This window comes from Equus caballus, chromosome 4, assembly GCF_041296265.1.
Source record: "Equus caballus isolate H_3958 breed thoroughbred chromosome 4, TB-T2T, whole genome shotgun sequence".
Lineage (NCBI taxonomy): Eukaryota > Metazoa > Chordata > Mammalia > Perissodactyla > Equidae > Equus > Equus caballus.
In genome coordinates this window covers 59,156,772-59,178,153 of record NC_091687.1, presented here as the reverse complement: position 1 = coordinate 59,178,153, position 21,382 = coordinate 59,156,772, and the positions used below count along the sequence as shown (strand labels likewise).

At 39.4% G+C, this 21,382-nt stretch overlaps 2 protein-coding genes across 12 annotated transcripts in view; one reads left to right on the top strand and one right to left on the bottom strand.

Annotated features, from left to right (window-relative positions):
* Positions 1-21,382, top strand: part of IGF2BP3 (insulin like growth factor 2 mRNA binding protein 3) — a 138,576-nt gene that overhangs the window by 69,895 nt on the left and 47,299 nt on the right. The window lies entirely within an intron of this gene.
* The window catches only part of MALSU1 (mitochondrial assembly of ribosomal large subunit 1), a 72,462-nt gene continuing 56,407 nt past the window's right edge, over positions 5,328-21,382 (bottom strand). For 6 of the 10 annotated variants that reach the window (XR_011437867.1, XR_011437868.1, XR_011437866.1 and 3 more), the window contains 3 exons: positions 15,548-15,759; positions 8,276-8,395; positions 5,328-6,510 (listed from right to left, as the gene is read on the bottom strand). The gene's annotated coding sequence lies outside the window, so the exon portion shown is untranslated. The remainder of the gene's footprint in view (positions 6,511-8,275; positions 8,396-15,547; positions 15,760-21,382) is intronic. The other 4 variants (XR_011437869.1, XR_011437865.1, XR_011437864.1 and 1 more) reach the window with 1 other exon arrangement.

Here is a 21,382-nt window from a genome sequence, read left to right as displayed (position 1 = left end):
AAAACATGGTCCTTTCAGGGTCATTGTGAGAACCAGCAAATATCACAAGTGCCTCACCCCATAGCTTATTATGGATTAATGAATTTCTTCAAGGGATTTGTCCTTTGGCTGAAATCTCATCCTTTGTGCTCCACTATGGTAAAGACTTGACTTCCTCAACCCCATCACACTCTTAGTTTCAGGGCTTTTGCCCCACATGTTTTCTCTGCCAAGAATCCATTTGCTCCTTTCTGTCTGTCTTAATTCCTAGTAATTAGCCCTCAACTTAGATGTCATTTCTTCCACAGAGCCTTCCTTATGTTTTTCTGCCATACCTGGATTGAGGTATCTCTCCTGTATTTCTCCCATACTTAGCACTATAGTACCATTTAGCGCTTTGTATTTTAATTGCCTTCTGACTGTGTCTATTCCCCCACTGTACTCTCAACTTTGGGGCCAGGGGCTGTGCCTTCCCTGTGTTGTCATCAAAGACCAAGAACGGTGCCTGGTGTGGACTAGCTGGTCACTATTCACACACTGAACGTCTCTTGGTTGGAAACTTTTTCAACTCTGTAATAGATTTTTTAAAAATATTTCATTGGATTTTGGGTGGGGGGTTAGGCATAAAAAAATAGAATGTAAATTTGTTGTCCCAGGTCACTGAGTTTTATTGAAGTAGAAATCAGTCACTGAAGTTTTTATTTTTTTTAGTTATGGTTTTGTTTGTTGTATTTGTTTGTTTGTGGGGTTTTGTTTTTGTTTTTGTTTTGTGAGAGCAAGTTGAAATCTTGTTGGGCCCTGGAAGCTATGTTGGGCCCTTCACTAGCAGGGAACAAGTTGCGTTTTAGAAAGAAATCTTGCAGGTATCTTCTTGCTTTGGCTAGTTGTTTTAATGTTTTAAGTAGTTCAAGTATTTTTGGTTAGACTTTCTAATAGTATTTTAGCTTAAAATTCAACTTTCTCCTTTGAGGGAAGCTCAGTTTTTTAATATTTTAAAGAAAAATCTCAGACCTTAGTGTTGAAGAAATGAGCCACAAAGAAGTCAGAAGCATCATTGAGTGGTGCTCCTTATGGCTGTGCTGTTGAGCAGACTGTGTGTGCCCTAAGGTGCAGACCTCATTAGGAGGGATTAATGCTAAGCCCTCCCAAGTTTACACCCATCATTACCTCCACGTTCTCCTTTCTCAGCAAATCTGATGGCCATCAACTGAGCATGTTCTGTGCACTTCTAATATTGCAGTATTGTTGAACACTACTTGAAGTTGCCCAGCTGAACAAATATTTCTGATGTCAAATAATCTTCATGATTTCTTTTCCATAAAAGACATGACTTAATCATGTTTCTTTCTTGCTTAACTCAACATGGGCAAGTCTTATCAGACACAGCTTTGTTTCTGTATGCTAGCAATTTTATCCTGACTTGCTGTTTAATTAATGTTTGTTTAATAAGAAGACTTTTGCTCATCTGCTTCCCTGTGCTGCTAGAGACATGGCTTTGTAGTACATGATGGAGCCTTAGTTACTTTCTGTTGACCAGGTTCAGCTAGGTGTTGTCTATTACTGGCTTTAAGGTTCATCTCTACCTTACTGTATATTTTGGGGTTTCAACTTGACCACTGACTTCATACTAATTTTTTAACCCTTAATTTCTCATCGCTTTATTTTTCTCTCATGGAAATTCAAAAAATCCTGTGTTGATTGTCTTTTGTAAGTTGCTTCATCCTTTTGGGAAGTTATTTTTTAGTCATGCAGGATTTTCTAGGTCTAAAAGACCTTGGTGTGTGAATTACATCAATGGTTTCCTACCTTTAGGAAATAAGACTCTCAATAACACTAGTTAGTTTTTTTAAATTAAACAACCCATTTGTATATCCAAAAAATTATGGTGTGCACATGTATAAGATTCACTGTTTATTCACTTTACCAAAAGTTCGTGAAAGCATGTATGGATTTGTATATACCTTGCAATAACTCTATGGCCTCTCCATGATCCAGTCCACTGATCAAGGACCAATGGTGGGAAGTCCATGGCACCTGGTTGCTATGCCTTCTTTCCACATCAGGAGGACTCTCTCACAGACTCTTTTCCCACTGAGACTGGATTAAGCCTCACAATCCTTCTTATTACATAGTGCTCCAGATGATCACAACCAATTGTTTGTAGCTGGAATGCAAGAAGAACATTTTTTGACTCCCTGGGCTAGATGATCTTTCAAGAGCCTATCCATTTTGACCTCCATAAATCTCTATTTGGTTCTGCTTACCTCATTCACGTGTAAGTCCTCCCAATACGTGAAGAGAACACGTGTAGGGGATACATTGTTTATCTGAGATGCACTTCTCCAGATCACTCTTGTGTCCCTCTTCTGTTCTCCTCCCCTGGCCCCTCACAGCTTGGTTCTCTCTGGGGGCGTGATTTCTGAGTCTCTGAGAGTAGGGTTCAGAACTGAGTATAGTGTTCTACACGGATCTGAACTGTGCTCATTGCAGTGTAGGACCTTTCTTCTCCTTGACATTTGTTGGCATTTGTTCAGTGAAGAAAGATTACATGATCATATTCCCTGGACATGAGACTTTCATTGATTACAATTGAACTAGCTTTTAGGTATTAAGAATATTATGTATTATTGACTTACATGTTAAAAGATATGTGTGGGGAGGCTTCTGAGAATGAGGTGCCTGACATAATTGTGTTGTTTGGCGCTAACAGGAAGGACTGGTCAGGGTGATTAGTAGTGAGGAGATGGGCTCAGACTTTCTGTGGGGCAAGGCCTCTTCTGGAAGGCCAGTCCTGTGGGCAGAAGGCATGCTGAGACTGGATGGCAGCAAGTTCTCCTTGGTCATGGAAGCTGAGGTGGGTGACCTCTAAGCCAGGTGACACATCTTTTTCTGGGTGCCCCCTGAGGAATTGAGGTTATTGGGTTATTCTCATTGTAAGCTCCTAAGAAATTGACCATTGACCATCTTATAGTAATGAATGTTGTCCATTTTAACTTTTTAAATTATAAATGTTTTATGTTCATTGTAGAAAACAGGAACCAAAAAAAAAAAAAAATATATATATATATGCAATGCTACATTCCAGAGGTGTAACCGTCATTTCCAGCTGAGTATTTTTGTTGTTCTATGTATAGAGTGAGCTAGTTGACTGTCCTTAGATTTTTCCTCCAAAATGATTTTCTAGTTGTGGTAGCACCACTTACTGAATCAGCTTTTTCTTGAGCTGAGCCTTTGTGCTCTATGGGACTCTGACAAGTTCGCCGAAAGTGTTGCCTTTCTCGTTTGAGGCTTAGCCAGGCATTGGGAATTCTGCACGGCTCGGTGAGGAAGGCCTGCTGGTCCTGCCTTCTTTTGGGCCACATCTGCCATACCGTGGGTGGTATTGGCCATCCATTTACAGCCAAGCAGCAATTGTGAATGTAGAGAAGAGCAATCTCTTCCTTTTTTCATATGTTTTTCCCTCCAAAAATCATTTGTGGACTCAAATACTTTGTATTTTTGTAGGGCTAGCTCAGCTGGTTAGTGTGTGTAGCAAGTGGTCCCAGTCTTGTGCATTTTAACCTGAGCGCGTTACATTTTATGTCATGAATATCCTAGAATGGCTATTAATGAGATTTACTAGGTTGTTCAGTTTTTAGCTTTGTTTTCGGATGCTTAGCAATGTACTTGTTTCTTGAACTAAATGCATTTAAGAGTAAGGGCTGGATGTGGTGGTTAATGAACATTCACATTTAAAACCAGTAACATTCCTTCTCCTTGCCTCTAGTTCTTATTCATCTTAATATTATTGTTCTACCTTCTATATGTTGTAATTTATTCACCCACAGTATGGCTTGCACTTGTCAACAAATAACTGTGAATGTTTGTTATTTTTATTTCATTTCTACCCACAGAAAATGCTTTTTGTTTGTAATCTCTTGGATGAAACATTTCTCCGTTATTCTGCCTTGCTTTGGTGACAATTGAGTTAAGTAAGGCCATTGTAACACAATTCCCAGTTTCATAGTTTGTTTAGGGCTGGGTTCTGAAGAAGTTAAAAGTGGATCTGCATGGCCTTCCAGTAATAGGTCAGAATGTCTGAGTGTCTTTGAAAGCCCATCACGGCTGTCATAGCTGCCCTTGCACCCCCTGGGAAGTGAAAGTGTTATGCAGAGGCTTGCCCTCCATATGCAGGTGACATATCTTATGGTCACTAGCCACGAAATTGAGATTAAGAAAATGCAAAGACAAAGATGTCAGATTCAAGGTGACAGAAACAGTTGTGAAGTTTTAAGCTTCTTTCCAAAAATGAGAGTCTGTGAGCTATCTAACTGTGGCTTTAGCATCTGTGTGTGCTGCATACACAGCCCATGAGAAGGGAGGGAAGGGGGTAAGAATGATTGTGTGCTGACAAATTCTGTATTTAGCTCTAGCTGGCACTTGTGGAATTTCATTCATGTGGAAGAATGGGATGTCCTGGAGGGGTTGCCTGCTCTCTGAATCTTCCAACTAGCTACTCCTGAGAGAGTTGGAATGGTTTAACTCCCATCTAATGGTACTCTGCCTGCTTCAGCCTCCTTCCCCAAATCTTTGTGCTTCATCTGTATCCTCATGTCCTGGTCAGTCAAGGAGCAGAAAAACTCTTAGTTGGTATTTCAGTTTGAACTGCTTTTTTCAGAAGCCGTGGTTAAAGGAATGACTTAAATGCCCCTCCTCCCATTATAAGTGATACAGATTCATGGGATAAAATTGGAAAGTAGGGTACGAAAAAGTTTTGGTATACCACCTTTCATATTCCTATGCAGAAATACACACAAACTGAATTAGCAGATTAGAGTGTGAATTTTTAGGCCATTTGCTGTTATACAAAACTTTGGAGAAATTTTGTGCTTCTTGATACTTCCCCCACTAATAAATGAGACTGCTCACCCGTATTCTCTCCAGCATAATTTATGGTACAATAATTTAAAATCTTAGCCAGTTTTATCTGGAAAAACTGGCATTATTATTTCATTTGACATATTTACCTAACTTTGACCGACAGTGAAACTTTTTAAGTGCATGTTGACCATTTGTTTTTGGCTGTTCCTGGCCCTTTTCTCTAACTGTGTATGTCTGGTAATACTTCTCACACTTATAGGGTGAATAGTAGTTATAATGTGTCAAGTTTAAGGATTTATCATCCAGTTTTTTTCTTTTTTCCATGTGTGTACGCTTACAATTTTTTAAAAACAGTATTGATCCCATTGCACATAATTTAATTTCCTGCTTTTGTTTTTCTTTTTTAAACTTGAGAGCCTTTTCTCATGTCAAACATTGGGAGTAATTCTCATTTTCTTATTGGTTTATAACAACTTAAGCCACATTAGTAGAGCTTTTCTAACAGCTTTATTGAGGTATGATTGACATGTAATAATTACACATCTTTAACGTATACAGTTTGATAAGATTTTTTAAAAATCAGTTTAGCATTTTATTTATTTTTTCATTTATTTTTCATTTATTTTTTTGAGGAAGATTAGCCCTGAGCTAACATCTGCTCCCAATTCTGCTCGTTTTTACTGAGGAAGATTGGCCCTGAGCTAACATGCGTGCCCATCTTCCTCTACTTTATATGTGGGACGCCTGCCACAGCATGGCTTGATAAGTGGTGGGTAGGTCCATGCCTGGGATCTGAATCAGTGAACCCTGGGCCGCTGAAGCAGAGTGCACAAACTTAACCACTGCGCAACTGGGCCAGCCCCACAATTTGATAAGTTTTGACATAAGTATACACCTGTGAAACCATCACCACAATGAAAAATGAACATAACCGTACTGCCTCTTTTGGTTCTGGTAACAATTCCAGTGTTTGTGTGTGTAGGGCTCCCACACAGCACCGAATAATTCTCCAGACACCAGCAGACTGAATGGTTATAGGCTGGGGTTACAGTGACCCCCCTCCTTAAGTTTCAGATGCGAGTCTCAAGTCCAGGTTTTTACCTGTACTTCTGACTAACGGACTATAAATCACAGGTTCGCATAACCCTCTCCCCGGGTTCGATAAATTTGCTAGAACAGCTCACAAAACTAAGGAAAACACTTAACTCACGTTTACCAGATTGTTAAAAGATATGGTAAAGGGTACAAATGAACATCCAGATGGAAGAGATGAACAGGGCAAGGTATGAGGGAAGAGGCATGGGGTTCCCAAGCTCTCTCCGGGCGCGCCACTCTCGCAGCGCCTCCATGTGTTCACCAACCTGGAAGCTCCCCAAACCCGGTCCTTTTGGGTTTTTATGGAGGCTTCATTACATGGGTATGATTGGTTAAATCATTGGCCATTGGTGACTAACTTAATCTCTAGCTCCTCTTTCTTCTCCCTTCTCCCCACCCTAGAGGTCTGGGAGCGGGACTTGGAAGTTCCAACCCTCTAATCACATGGTTCGCAACCAGCTCCCACCCTTAGGTGAGTCCAAAGGTCATCTTGTTAACATAACAAATGGCACCTTTATGGTTCTCATAACTTAGGAAATTGAAATTCCAGTGGTTTTGGGAGCCATGAGCCAGGAACTGTGGACAAAGACAAAATATATATTACAAAACACAATATCACACTGCCCAAAGGTTTCCTTATGTCCTTTTATAGTCCCACCCCTCTCCTCAAGCAACTCTGCTTTGTTTCACTATAAATTAGTTTGCATTTTCTAGAGTTTTATATAAGGAGTCATATAAAATATGTACTCTCTTGGTCAGGCTTCTTTCAGTCTGCATAACTACTTTAAGATCTACCCATGTTTTGTACATCAGTAGCTCACTCCTTTTTATAGCTGACTAGTATTTCATTGTGTCGATATAGCACAATTTGTTATCTAGTCGTCTGTTGATGGACATTTGAATTGTTTCTGGTTTTTGAGTACTACAAAGAAAGGTGATATGAGCATTTATGTGTAGGTTTCTGTATGGGTGTATGCTTTTGTGGGGGTCCAGTTGGACCTCCAGAGTGGGTTTGAAGATTATTTTAAAGATTTTATTTTTCCTTTTTCTCCCCACAGCCCCCTGGTACATAGTTGTGTATTTTTAGTTGTGGGTCCTTCTAGTTGTGGCATGTGGGACACCGCCTCAGCACGGTTTGATGAGCGGTGCCATGTCCGTGCCCAGGATCTGAACTGGCGAAACCCTGGGCCGCCGAAGCAGAGCGCGTGAACTTAACCACTCGGCCACGGGGCTGGTCCCCGAAGATTATCTTAAACTAAAGACATTTGAGATTCAACAGATGCAGAAAGAAGCTTGTTCAGAGCTTCCCTTATCTGACTAAAGGCAGACGTTTCTGGGAGTGAGACTGCTGTAAATACTCTCTCCAGGGGAGTTTTAAAAACAAACTTGTTAAAGGCCTAAAAAAAGATGGAGAAGACTGTTTGCTCCTTCACAAACAAGCATCACAAACTTTATCTCCCATTTGCTCTTTCTATGAAATCTTTCTCTCCTCTTTGTCTCCCCTATTAAGTAAGACATATAAATCCTCATCTTTAGCTATTAGAGAGCCACTTCCTTTGTGTGCTCCCATATGCATATATGAATAAACTTTATTTTTTCTCCTGTTAATCTGTCGTCAGTTAAATTTCACAGGCCCCTTGATCACTGAACCTGTTGGTAGAGGAAAAAGTTTTTCCTCCCAACACTTAGATTTCTCTTGGAATTCTAGGGGTGGAATAACTGCGTCATAAGGTAGGTATATGTTTGTTCTAAGAAACTGCCAAACTATTTTCCAAAGTAGTTTTACCATTTATGTTCCCACCAGCGTGGTATGAGAAGGCCGGTCCTGAAGTCTGCCATTCAGTGGTTTTAATACGTTCACTGAATCGTGGAATATCACACTGTGTAATTTTAGAATATTTTCATCACTCCAGAAAGCAACCCTGTACCATTAACACTCACGTCCCATTTTTCCCCTCTCCCCAGCCCCTGGCAACCACTGATCCACCTTCTGTCTCTATGGACTTGCCTATTCTGGACATTTTATATAAATGGAATCATACGAAATGTGGCCTTTGTGACTTGCTTCTTTCATTTAGTTTGTTTTCAAGATTCTTCCGTGTTACAACGTGTATCAGTGCTTCCTCCTCCTCTTTTTTTTTTAAGGTAACTTTTTAGAGTAGCGTAGAATTATAAAAAAAATTTGCAAAAACAGTACAGAGTTTCCATATACCTCACAGCCAGTCTCCCCTGTTATTAACATCTTACATTAGTATGGTACATTTATCACAGTTAATGAACCAACATTGTTGGGTCCTGGTTTATCATGAACTAAAGTCCATACTGTATTCAGATTTCTTACCTGATGTCCTTTATCTGTTCCTGGATCCCATCCAGGACACCACGTTACATTTACTTGTCATGCCTCCTTAGGCTCCTCTTGGCTGTTCTAGTTTCTTAGGCTCTCCTCATTTTTGATGACCTTGACAATTTTGAGGAATATTGATCAGATATTTTGTAGAATGTCCCTTAGTTGGGACTTGTCTGAAGCTTTTCTTACGATTAGACTGGATTTATGGGTTCTGGGGAGAAAGACCTCAGAGAGATAATGCCATTCCTATTACATCATATCAAAAGAGTACATACCAGCAACATGACTTAGCACTGTTGCTGTTAACCTTGATCACCTGGGTGAAATGGTGTGTTCAGTTGCTTCACTGTAAGCCATTCCCCCTCCCAACCCCGCTTCCATACTGAACTCACTGGAAGAAAGTCACTGTGTCCAGCCCAAACTTAGGGAGTGGGGAGTTATGCTCTGCCTCCTTGAGGTCGGGGTGTCTGCATAAATTATTTGGAATTCTCCTCCATGGACATTTGTCTCTCCTCCCCCATTTTTTTCAATCTTTGGACTCAGGGATTTTTATTTTGTATGTTGAGTTATAATCCAATATTAATTTACTCATATTGTTCCAGCTTTGGCTGTTGGAAGCTTTCAGATGGCTCCTGTGTCCTGTGCTACCCACACCATTGTGTGTGTTTGTTTTTCTGTTGTGAGCACTTCCTTACTTTCTGGCACTACAAGATATTCCACAATCATCTCATACAATTCTTGCTCCAATCCTGGAATCAGCCATATCTCTAACGAGCCTTGGCTCCTTTTATTGTAGAATGGTATTACAAACCAGATCTGGGCACTAGGTATGTATGACCTTTGCTACTGGGATGTCATTGCTTATGGTTCTCTCAGCTGACAGAGGAAGGAAATGCATGTGTATATACTAACCTGGGTATATACAGGTCTATAAATATTTCTGTGTGTAACTATCTGCATCTGTATTAAGCTAAATATTACTAATACTTCATTCCTTTTGATTGCTAAGTTATATTCCGTTGTGTAGCCATACCACATTTTGTTTATTCATTGATCAGTTGATGGACATTTGGATGGTTTCGACTTTTTGAGTATTGTGAATGAGACTGGTATGAACATTTGTATACAAATTTTTGTGGGGCCTGTGTTCTCAGTTCCCTTCATAGAGATAGTAGAGCAATTCCTGATGGGATGGCTGAGTCAGATGGTAATCCTATGTTTAATATTTTGAGGAACTGCCAAACTGTTTTCTGAAGTGACTAGACCATTAGAGAATCCCACTCAATGAATGAGGGTTCCAATTTTTCCACACTGTTTCCATTACTTGTTACTGTCTGTCTTTATTTTAGCCATCCTGGAGGGTGTGATGATCTCATTGATGTTTCGATTTGCATTTCCCTAATAACTAAATGTTGAACTTTTTTTTTTTAAATGTATGTATTTGCTACCCATTTATGTTTTTGGAAAAGTGTCATGTTTAAATCTTTTGAACATTCAAAAATTTGTTTATCATTGAGTTTTGAGATTTCTGATATATATTCTGATACAAGCTTTTTTATAGATACATGTGTTGCAAATAATTGCTTCCAACCTGTGGCTTGTCTTTTCGTTTTCTTGAAAGTGTCTTTCAGAAAATATTGGAGACAATTCTCATTTTCTTATTGATTTGTATGAACTATATTATATGCTGATTCTTCAGCCATTAATATTAGTAGATCTTTATCTTAAAAAATGTTTCAAATTTTTAAAGCTTTTCTAAAATAGATAGTTTCAAGTATGTACAAATGTAAAGAGAATAGTATAATGAATCACTCCATGAACCTATTACCCGACTTCAACAATTGGTTTATGGCCAATCTCATTTCCTCTCATTCCTCCCACCTCATCTGATAGTTTTGAATAAATGTCAGTAAATAATTTTATTGATAATTATTTCAGCCTGTATTTCTAAAAGACAAGGACTTTTAAAAACGTAACCAATATCATCACAGAAAAATTCTTATTACAAAATGTGAAGTCTATTCAGATATTGTAGTTGCCTCACATATTTTAAATATAATTTGTTTGCATCAGGATCCAAATAAGGTCCGTACTTTATAGTTGGTTGATTTCTCTTAAGCCTCTCAATCTTTGGATTCCCACTCCTTTTTTTTTTCCTTGCCATTTGGTTGAAGAAACTGGACTTTTTTGTCCTGTCGCATCGAGATTAACTGATTTCATCCTTGTAGTGTAGTTTTGTTTCTCAGTTCTCTATATTCCTGTGCATTAGTACTTAGATCTAGAGCAGTGATCTTAACCTTGGCTTCAGGTTATAATCACTTGGAGAGTTTCATAAAAAATTCTATGCAGGCCATATTCCAACTATTTAAATCAGCTCCCCGGGGTTAGGGCCCAGGCATCAGTATTTTAAGCCCCCAGATGATTCTGCTATGCTGCTGAGGTTGAAAACCACCAAGTGCTCGGTCATATTCAGATTCCCTCCTCCCTTCCTCCCCTCCCCCCTCTTTCTCTTTAAACAAGAATAATTCATAGGTGGTGGTACAGACTTCTATCCGGAAGCTCATATTTGGCTTTCTCTTTTTGCAATTTAGCAGCCATAGATTTTGAGAAATCCGTTATTTAAGGAAGAGAGGCAAAAGGGTGATTTTCCAATTTTATTATTCTTTCATTTATTAATTGAAACACTTTTATAAAGAGAAACTGTCCCAGCTATACTATTTGGTTACTGTGAGATTGAGTTCCTACGAGAAAGGCAAGATAAATGATTCTGTTTATTTGCCAGTTCTCAGTTCTCCAACGGTAACTGATACTTTTCTTTAAATACTTGACTTGATCGTATTAACACTGTGTTTCGGTCCATTTTTGTTAGCTTTACTGATAGTCAAATTGTCCTATTTTTAGCCAGTGGGAGCTTTTTCAAGTTGGCTCCTAAGTCCTTTTGATAATACACCTGTGGTCTTTAATAATAAGAAAGTAAAGAAGCTAACATATAAATGACACCAATGTGAACTAAAGGTTGTTCTCATTTTTGTAAATACATCCTGCTTATGTAAAAAGCCAAACAAAAAGTCAGGGTGAAAATTTCCATTTACTAGGAGATTTAGTGGAGAACTTGCTGAACGTGCTATATTTTTTGGCTGTACATGTGTGGTTATTAACATAAATGGGAGGATACCATCAGTGCTGGTTTGCACGCTAGTTGTTAGTACCTACTAGGTGTCTTGTAGAGATCCATTCCTGGCTATTCTTTTTTAATGGCTGTATAATTGGAAAAGACTAATTTATGTATCTTTTGTTGGGAGTATACATTGTTTCCAGTTTCTCGTTCTTAGAAATACAGCCTCCTTTTTTTAATGACTTTATTGAGGTATAATCCACATATCATACATTTCAGCTATTTAAAGTGTACAATTTAATGGTTTTTAGTATATTCACAGATATGTGCAACTATCACCACAGTTAATTTTAGAATATTTCCATCACCTCAAAAAGAGATCCTGTACTCCTTAAATATCACTTCTGTGTCTGCCCCAACCCCCTCAGCCCTAAGCAACCACTAGTCTTTCTGTCTCTCTAGATATGCCTAATCTGGGCTTTTCATAAAAATACAATCATTGTAGTCTTTGCGCCTGGCTTCTTTCACTTAGCAAAATGTTTTCAGTGCTCCCCCATGTTGTAGTTTGTATCCGTACTTCATTCCTTTTCATTGCTGAATAATACTCCATTGTATGGATATACCAAGTTTTGTTTACCCATTCGTCTGGTGATGGACATTTGGGTTTCTACTTTTCTGACTATTGTGAATAATGCTGCTGTGAACATTCTTGTACAATTTTTGTGCGTGTTTGCATTTCTCTTGGATATATAACTAGTAGTGGAATTGCTGAGTCTCAGGGTAACTCTGTTTAAGGTTTTTAGGAAATGCCAAAATGTTTTCCAGAGTGGCTGTATGATTTTCCGTTCTTACCAGTAGTATATGAGAGTTCCAGTTTTTCCATATGCTTTGTCAACACTTGTTGTATCTGACTTTTTGATTGTAGCCATCCTAGTGGGTGTAAAGTGATATCTCATTGTGGTTTTGGTTTGCTTTTCCCTGATGACTAATGATGCATGTCAAGCATCTATTGGCAATTTGTATATCTTTGGAGAACTGTCTATTCACAGTCTGCCCATTTTTCAGTTTGGTTATTTGTCTTTATTATTGAGTCATAGAGTTCTTTATATATTCTAGATACAAGTCCCTTATCAGATATATGATTTGCATGTTAGCCTTCATGTAAACATGTAAATCCATCAGCTCACCTGTCCTAATTTTTCCTCTACACGTCCATCAGTGTTCATTGTATGTCTGTGAATAACTAGTATCAAAGACTTGTTTATCCAAATGATCAAAGTACTTATGTTGTTTCCACACATGGCTTGGCTTAAGGAAAATTAGTGAGTTTGTTATGGAGTTCTAGAATTTTGATCTTTATACTTGTCTGAGCTGTCTCTAATGAATGGGGCCATTTTCATCTCACTGTAGAGGATATAATATAACAATTGTATGAAAAGTGGGAGGGTAATTGTTAGGGTGGCAGATGATGGTTGTGATTTTGTATTTAGTTGCACTTTTGGTTGTGATTGAATTCTGACAGATATAGTGCTTGAGGGTTTTTTTTTATTTTAGAAAAATTGCTTAAATTAAAATTTTGTTTTTGTCTATACAATATGAAAAATGAGAGAACATTTTTCTTATGGCATAGTTGAAGTTTTGGGAAACTTAATCTTTGAGAAAATCACATTTTTGTGAGATGTGTGGTGAGATCAACACTGTTCTCTGCAATACAGAAAAGTAGCTTTTTTGTGTACCTGTTCTTCTTGTATTCAGAGATAATGACTTATGTAGTGCCCTTACATGGTGAAATTTTAATGAATGGGGTGAATATGACACCTTTGCCCAAGGATTATTGAAATTGTTGAGAAATACTGATATTAATTTGTAACTTTGACTTTTGAAGTAGATTTCAGAAATCAGCCATCACTTTAATGAGTATGAAGAACTTTTATTTTTATATTTTCTCTACTTATATATAAGCATATACAAGTAGAGAGTATATAATGAATCTGCCTGTACCTGTCAACCAGATAGAACATTTATTGACTTTCTGTCCTTCATGTTGGTCTGAAGGCTTTTGAAGAATCATCTTACATTCAAGATGGTGACCTTCTGAGAAACGCATGGTATAGCATAATAAGCACTGGCTTTAGTCACAGGGCATCTGAATCCTGACTCCCCATGTCCTTAGTGTCTGACTGGCCAAGTGGCCTTTCCTCTGAGATGCTCAGTTTTTGCATCTTGAAAACAGGTTTAATACCTACCTCTGAAGGTTGTCTGGATGATTAAATGGGCTGATGTATGTGAAGAATCGGAAGAGTGTTTGGTGCTTAATTATTGTGTGTGTACATAGAGCTGCCAGAGATGGGCTCTCTGTTGTGTTGGATTTCCAAAGTCTGCAACTGTGTACTAAGGCCTATTCTAGACAGAGCAGTGAGATAAAGAGTCTAATTCCAGCACGGATAGATGAATTGCCTATTAAAGTGCAGTAAACACAAGCCCCTGAGTGTTAAGTCCAAGGTGCTTACAGTGGGGATAGGGGGATGTATTAGTTTCATAAGGCTGCCATAAAAAATCCCATAAACTGGGAGGATTAAAGCAACAGAAACTTATTCTCACAGTTCTGGAGGCTCGCAGTCCGAAATCAAGGTGCTGGCAAGCCTCTCTCCTGGTTGCCAGCGGTCTTTGTGTGCCTTGGTTTGTAGATGCACGCTCCAATCTCTGCCTAGGTAGTCACATTGAGTTCTCCCTCTTGTCTCTGTGCCCAAATTTCCCTCCTCTTATGAGGATACCAGTCATTGGATTAGAGCCAAATTCACAGGTACTAGAGGATGTGAATTTTTAAAGGACACTATTTAACCCAGTACAGGAGGTTAACCAAGACTGGGAGTGATCAGGGATCCATTCTAGAAGGTAATAAGACCTAAAATGTGTTCCTTTTTAAAGGTACTTGCTTAAGGAATTAGTTAGGAGTGGATGAGAGATGAAGTTGGAGAGCAATACTTGATAATAGTCTTAAACCATATTAAATTATATGGATTTTTTTGCCCTAAGAGCCATGGGAAACCTCAAGGGTTTTAAAATCAAAATTCACATAGTACAGTGGGTTTTTGTTGTATTCATGGCTGAACATTAATTTTGAAATAGGCTTTCTATATTTGAGGAAATTACCAGGTTATGAATCCTCCACCCTATTTTAGAAATTGGCGATGAGATTTCCAGCCTGCCCTACTGCTAGGATGGGGAGAGCTGACCACAGCTTGGCTTCTCAGATACGCTTGTATAAGACTTTGATTCGGTTGTGAGCAATAACAGAGACATGGAGTTGCCATGTGGATTGCAAGTCTGTGGATGTATGTTTTGAAGTGACCAAGTGGAAGCCGCAAGAGCATAGTTTCCAAACCAAGTCTGCGCTGGGAGTGGAGAGCTGTAGACAGGACTCTGGGAATCCCTGCAGTTGGAGATGGAAGCAGCATGGGGAGGAGGAGTTGGAAGATTAGAAAAATTGAGATTTGGTGGTGGGTGGGGGTGGTAGGCATCCTTAAAAACCTCAGGTGAACTTGGTTGGTGAGTAAATAGAGCCTCAAAGAGGTGACCTTGCTGTTTTATAGACTTGATTTCCAAAAAAGTTTGCAGTTAACTAAATTATCTTCCTCTAATTATACTTTTCCTTGACTATTGATGGACATTTGTTACTTATTAAAAGCTTTAAAATTACTTGAGCATGCCTACCTACTTCCAGTCCCTATTCATCAGTAATAGGTACTATCCGAATTAGTACTCACATGTTTTCTAAACAGCTTGAAGTATGATCATGTTATAATCTGAGGGGTTGGATCTGGGTGAAATGCTTGTGCAATAGAATTTGGGGCCTAACGTCATACTCAAGGGCTTAATTAGCAGTTTTTAAGTATAGCAAACACATGGCTGGGCTCCCAGTGATGCCTTGATCTTACAGACACACTACCAGAGACTGAGAGCAGCGGTGGGTGTGTGGAATTTCTGGTTTGCCTTGTAGACCCTTCTGCCCCACTTGACCAATAAATTTCAGAATGGGGCAATTACAGGGACATTTGTATGGGCACTTTTGTTGCTAGCTTGGCAGTATCATGATGATTTGTCCACCCCACTGTTTAAAAGCAACTAACTTCTTATGAAATACATACCTGTCATAGGAAACAAATAGCAATGGAGGGAGCGATTGCACTCGACTTCTGTCCCCAGTCCGCTTTGCTCTAGCACTCTGACCTGTCTTGGCAGTGTTCAGGTCTGCTGCAGTGGGTTGGTGTCATAAGCATTGTTCCTTCCTCTGCCCAGTCCCCAAATATGTCATGCATTTGGCTCTGTGTTTCATTCAGTTGTTTCTCTGGTGAGAGCCCTAAGAATGGGAGAGGAGAACACTATTTTCTTGGCATTACTTTTTTGTGGTGAGGAAGATGGGCCCTGAGCTAACATCTGTGCCAATCTTCCTCTATTTTGTATGTGGGATGCTGCCACAGCATGGCTTGATGAATGGTGTGTAGGTCCATGCCTGGGATCTGAACCTGCAAACCCCGGGCTGCCGAAGCGGAGCACATGAACTTAACTGCTGTGCACCGGGCTGGCCCCTTCACATTACTGTTTTTGGAAACAATTTAAATACTACTATAATCCAGTTCGATGATGTTCTTATTTTTTTTCCTGATTGTAAAATTACGTGTTCATTGTAGAAAATTTGGAAAGTGACAAGGAAAGAAGAAAGTCTTGCTCCCAGTGGCAATACTGTTATATGACTCATAGCTCAATCTAGTATGATAGGCTTTTTTCAACATGGTTGAGTCATATTGGATGTATAAGTGTATATTCTGTTATGTCTTAAACATTTTTCTTTTCTTTTTCTCTTTTTTTTTTGAGGAAGATTAGCCCTGAGCTCACTGCTGCCAATCCTCTTTTTGCTGAGGAAGGCTGGCCCTGAGCTAACATGCATGCCCATCTTCCTCTACTTTATATGTGGGACGCCTACCACAGCATGGTGTGCCAAGCAGTGCCATGTCCGCACCCAGGATCCGAACCAGGGAACCCCGGGCCACTGAAGCAGAATGTGTGCACTTAACCACTGAGCCACCAGGCCGGCCCCACATTTTTCTTTTTTTAATTGAGCTATAATTCACATACTGTAAAATTCACCCCTTTAAAGTGTACAATTCAGTGTTTTTTGGGTATATTCACAAGGTTAGGAACCATCACCACTATCTAATTCTAGAACATTTTTATTATCCCAAAAAGTAACCCCATAGCTGTTAACAGTCACTGCCCTTCCTCCTCTCCAGCCTCTTCCTAGCCCCTGGCAAACACTAATGTACTTTATGTCTCTATGGATTTGCTTATTCTGGATATTTCATATAAATGGAATTATATAATATGTGGCCTCTTTCACTTCGCATAATGTTTTCAAGGTGCATCCATATTGTAGTATGTACTTCATTCCTTTTTACAGCCAATAATATTCTGTTGTATGAATATACCATATATTGTTTATCCATTCATCAGTTCCAGGTATTTTATTATAAGGTCCCATAGAGCCCAGTAGAATAACCAATATACATCTGAAGGACTGATTTTTATGGGAAATATTCTTATCAATATTGACTTTGGAACCAACTTCTTTCTTCTCCTTCTCTAGCTGTTTTTTATTTTTCATTTTTAAATAAACTTTAAACAGGGGCAGTGGATAAAATGCCAGCGTCTGGGATGGTCTGCTACCACTTTTGGGGGCCACTTATTCTTGGATATTCTTTACCTCGTTTATATGTCACTTTTTAGTCAGTGCCTTTTCCCGGAATTATGTTGGAATCATAATTAGGCTTTTGAACTCTTGTCTTTCCCCTTTCCTCTAGCAGTTTGTAGCTGTTTGGAGTGATGTCCCTGCCTTTCTGCTAAAGGAGTAAGTTAGTGAATGATTGAAACCAGTGTTTGCTTCCGGGATTCCCTAGTCTTCCATTTTTTGGTTTAGGGCTGAGGCCTGGAAGGAGGACCAGGCAGTCATTACTCTCCTGCTCGCTGCTGGGCTCTCCCCAGACTCTGTGGCATGTTGTGGGTAGGCCACAGAAGGCTTAGTGTTCAAGGTTTGGGGGAGGCTGTGACTGAGGGGACTGAAGAAAAGATAGCAGGTTAATAGCTGGCACTGTGGAATCCTGCGTGGCAATTAAGAAGAATAAGCTAGGTTTGTATTTACCAACATGGATTGGCCACCAAGAAGATAGATTGGGGGGCAGGGGAGCAAGATGAGTAATATCATACTTAATTAAGTTACTTAAAATCTGCCTCAGTTTATTCATCTGCAAAATGGGGATAATAGCCATATTCTGAGGAGTAAGTATATGTAAAATGTTTAGAGCAGTAATGAATATGTTTTATGAAAATTCAAAATATTCCTCTTCCATGGGTATATGTGACTATTTAAGCATACAAACATACTTTTTTAAAAACTTGAGCTAAAATTCACATAACTCTAAAATTAACCATTTTAAAATGTGTAATTCAGTAGATTTTAGCCTATTGACAAGGTTTTACAACCATCACTACTAATTCCAGAATGTTTTCATCACCCCCAAGAGAATCCTCCTACTTATTAGTAGTCACTCCACATCCCCCTTCCTCCAGCCACCACTAATCTACTGTATGTCTGTACGGATTTACCTATTCTGATAAATGGAATCATACAGTATGTGACCTTTTATGTCTGATTTATTTTACTTAGCATAATGTTTTCGAGGTTCATCTACGCTGTAGCACGTATCAGTACTAAATTCCTTCTTATATCTGAATAATACTCCATTGTATGTGCATACCACATTGTGTTTATCCATTGGGTTGCTTCTGCCTTTTGGCGATTGTGGATGCTGCTGCTGTGAGCATAGGTGTACAGATACCCCTTCAAGTCCCTGCTCTCAGTTCTTCTGGGCATATACTCAGGAGTGGAATTGTTGGATCATATGGCCACTCTATTTTTAGTTTTTTTGAGGAACTGCCATATTTTCCGTAGAGGCTGCACTGTTGTACATTCCTCACAGCAATGTATGAGGGTTCCAGTTTTTCCACATCCTTGCCAAGGCTTATTTTCCTTTAAAAAAAAAATAGTTATAGCTGTTCTAGTGGGTGTGGAGTGATATCTCATTGTGGTTTTGATTTGCATTTTCTTAATGACTAATGATGAGCATCTTTTCATGTGACACATGTACTTCTAAAAACATCTGGGCGCAATCCACCAAACTGATGGTGGTTTCTTGTAGGGTTTGGGGGAAGTAACTGGTTTGGAAGCAGGTGGTCAAAAGGGACCCTAACTTTCTATTATTTGGAGTGGTTTTACAAGTATTTCTGTTAGTAAAATATAGAACAAGTTAGTGCTGGTTAATACCCTCATCTGATTGAGGTAGTTAGAAGTACAGTACAGTATGGAGCACCTGGAACGTGGGCTTACTGACCCTGGGAGTGATCAAGTTCTTTGCCTACCAAAGGATGGCTTGGATCTTCCAGCACAGTAGGGATTGAACCGTTGTCAGTCTGTATCATAGTGTTTTATTTTAATTGTATGAGGCAACTTAGTTGACCAAATGGTTAAGAGGGTGGGCCCTGGAATCTGATAGCTGGGATTTGAATCATTTCTCCATCACTGAACTGTCTATCCAAGCTCAAACACTGTTAACTTCCCCAGGCTGTAGCTTACCCATCTGTAAAATGGGTTGTCAACTCATGGGATTGTGTGGATTAAATGAGTTAAAATATGTAAAACATTTGGGACAGTGCTGCTACTAGAATGCCCCCAAATATTGTCACCCATGACTGACTCCTGAAAGAAGGCCAGTGTGAGTGGAGAGGAGGGAGGGGCATGAGAGGACAAGCGGGCACACAGGCCTTCAGGGCACTTGGTAGGGGTTTCGGATGATATCCCAAATACAAAGGGAAGCTCTTAACGTGTACAGTAGGGTGTGAGTTGATTAGCTCAGCTTTAAAAAATCAGTCCAGCTTAGCACTGTCCAAAAGAAAGATAGTGCAGGCCACTTATGCAATATAAAATTTTCTAGTAGTGGGGCCAGCCCTGTGGCCTAGTGGTTAGGTTCTCGCGCTCCGCTGTGGCGGCCCAGGGTTTTGCCGGTTCACATCCTGGGCACAGACATGGCACTGCCCGTCAGGCCATGCTGAGGCGGTCTCCCACATGCTGCAACTAGAAGGACCCACAACTAAAATATACCACTATGTACTGGGGGGGTTTGGGGAGAAAAAGCAGAAAAAAATAAAAAGATTGGCAACAGTTGTTAGCTCAGGTGCTAATCTTTAAAAAAAAATAATTTTCTAGTAGCCACATTAATGTGGGGAAAAAAGGGTGAATATTTAACATTTTACTTAACCTAATATATCTAAAGTATTACAATTTTAACATGTAATTAATATTTTAAAAATTGAGATTTTATGTTTTTTTATGTCTTCAAAATCTGGTGTGTGTTTTACATGTAAGCACATCTCAGATGCCCATCAGCCACATGTAACCAGTGGCTAACACACTGGACAATGCAAGTCTAGCTGTTATGAGAAAAACATTTGGAAGCAAAAATGAATATAGGGAGACAACTTAGGATTGTGTTGCATCAGTCCAGAGAGAGAGATGGTGGAGGCTTGGTCTAGAATGGTGGCTGAAGAGAGCAGCTGGTAGGCCCGGAGCTATATGTAGGAGGTAGCATTATATGGGTGGACTTTTCTTGGTGAGCTTCAGGGGGGCGAAGGTGAAATTATTGAGGTTGAATGCAAGGTTTCTGGCATACATAACTGTAGTTGGTGTTACCATTTATCATAAAAGGCAGTAGCAGAAGAGAAATGGACACAACATTGGGCTTGGGTATAGTTGTCAGATCTCAAGCATTGCCTGAATAATGTCCCTCCTGGCTGGAGCTCCTGGTGCTCATCTTCCTCTCTGACTGTGAGGTCTGTGTGAGTAGATGGTAACTTGAACTGTTCTCTCTTTTGGTGGCTCTGATCTCGTGGTTTTAATTGTCTAAATTATTGTCTCCTTCCCATGTTAGAGGATCTAACTTGTGAAAGTTGAGGGTGCCTAGAGAGTTGTGTGGCTTTGCTCTATGCGTCTCCAACACTGGACCGTCCATGTGGTATGCTGGAGGCTGAGATTCCCTCTGGGTTTTGTCAGTGATGAAGATGATGTGCAACGTGGCTTGTGAGCTTGTCAATGATCTGGTCTGTGTATGCTGGCCTTCTCAAGTTGAAAGTCATTTTCAGAGTTTGGTGAGAGGGAATGGTTTGAATATTATCCAAATAATTATGATGGTAACATTTCAGAGAAACCTACATTAAAGTGGTTATTTCTTTAAATTATTTTGTATTTGAATTTTGTACCACTGTTTATTAGAAATGCTTATTGGGACCTGTGAGATAGGGTTGTTCTTTGTTGGTTTATTAATATAGCTAGTCTTCTCATAGATAGATGGGAAAGACCAGAGTTCCAGGAATGATTTTATCCGTATCGGGCAACAAGTGGTTCCAGTTTCTATAGAATGTGTTGAGCTGTATTTGAAGGAAGTGCCCTCTGACTCCACATCCCTGGCTCTGCAAAGCTGATTCTGTGGAGGCTTTTCTCCTGCTTTTCTGAAATGAATGGTGAAAATGATTTCTTTCTGGTAACCCCTCTCCAAAGTCTAGGTCTGGTTTTGGTATTTGGTATTTGTGTGTGTGTGTGTGTATTTTGGCAAAGCCGTGTGTTGGAGCAAGAGCGCGTTAAATACCCTGCTTTGATTTTTAGTTTAATTTTGCTATGGTCTTTGTAATGCTTGTGACTTTCCTCTTCTACATCTTTTTTATATGAATTCATGATAAATACCTGTTCGCTTATTTCACTATGGACTTTTAAAGGAACCTGGAATTAGTTTCCTTTGCTCTTAGGACAAAAACTATTTTGTGACTTATTTTTAACCCCTTATTTGTTTTTTTAACTTCACTGAGCTGAACATTGAGTT